Genomic DNA, 1,263 nt, shown 5'->3' on the forward strand with positions numbered 1-1,263 from the left:
CAGACAAACGGACCACGAAATGACTCTCTTAAGCTAATAGGGTGATTGTGAACGAGGCGAGCCACTGAATGAATGCCCATGCTTACATTCGACTGAAGAGTATTATCATCGCCAACACTTCTTAACTTGCTTGGGATATGGGCGTGTAGAGTAGTGGCCTGTACCTCATGGGTGGGAGGGTTACAAAAACAAAATGAGAATCAGGGATGCTGTGTCAGTTTAGGGGCTGATGGTTCCGGAGTTGGCATTAGGTACCTTATGGAGACCGGTAGGAGGGCCTGAAGAGGACCCGTTAGGCTATGTTATTGCCGAACCTGGTCGATGCGGAGTGGATTAGGAGTTCCCGATGAGCGACAGGGAGGCTGTGTTCGTGTAGAGTTGATCCTCATTAGAGTGGATTGAGTAGGCTTTCTGGTATCCAAGGAGGAGGGGGGAGGGTGAGAGGCGTAATGAGACCAGGAGGGCTGTGTTAGCGCAGTTCTGATCTGCATTGTGAGTCTCCCTCTTGGAGTGGCCCGCTAAGAGTGGGCCATTCAGCCTCGTGATACAAATCTCCTTGGCCAGACAGCATCGTCATCAGTTGGCGTAATGAGACGGGAGAAGCCATCTTCTAAATCAACTCGTAATAAGGTTACGGGCGAGTAACTTAGATGAGTTATCCCTCCCCTGAACGACGGCAGTAATGCTACACTTAGCAATTACCGCTTCGCTCAGCAATTACTGCTACTTTGGCTCCCAGTAATTCGGCGTATTTGACGGCAAGTGGCTGTTAGTGAATTTTCCGCTTGAGTGAAGGTCTTGACGGCCTATAAATAGGGGTTCGATAGGTATGCCTCGGTGAGATTTAAACCCCTAATGAACTGGTCTAACAGGGGGTGTATGTGCTTTGGGGATCTTTGATGGAAAAAATGACGTGAACGTCAAATATTTCTCAACATTTAGGAAAAATGATGTGATAATGTAAACTCATCGGAAAAAATAGTCTTTGGTAGCTGTAATTAAATCTCTTAAAAATCTGAAGACTTTCTTAAAGTAGAATAAAAGCCATTGAAAGACGCCTTCCATTAAATGAAGTTTATGTTAAGATTATATGCTATATTTGTGTTGATTAATTTTGATTTACTAGACAGTTATTTGGTATTCTTGTCGATTTTTTTCGCTTCTAAAATGTAGGTATTCTCTTAGGCTATCATAATAATGAAGAAGAAGAGGAATAAGAAGAAGAAAATCTCACTCCTTCAACTGCCCGAAGGGAGGAGGGTT

Source organism: Macrobrachium nipponense, chromosome 43 (assembly GCF_015104395.2).
Source record: "Macrobrachium nipponense isolate FS-2020 chromosome 43, ASM1510439v2, whole genome shotgun sequence".
NCBI classification, from domain to species: domain Eukaryota; kingdom Metazoa; phylum Arthropoda; class Malacostraca; order Decapoda; family Palaemonidae; genus Macrobrachium; species Macrobrachium nipponense.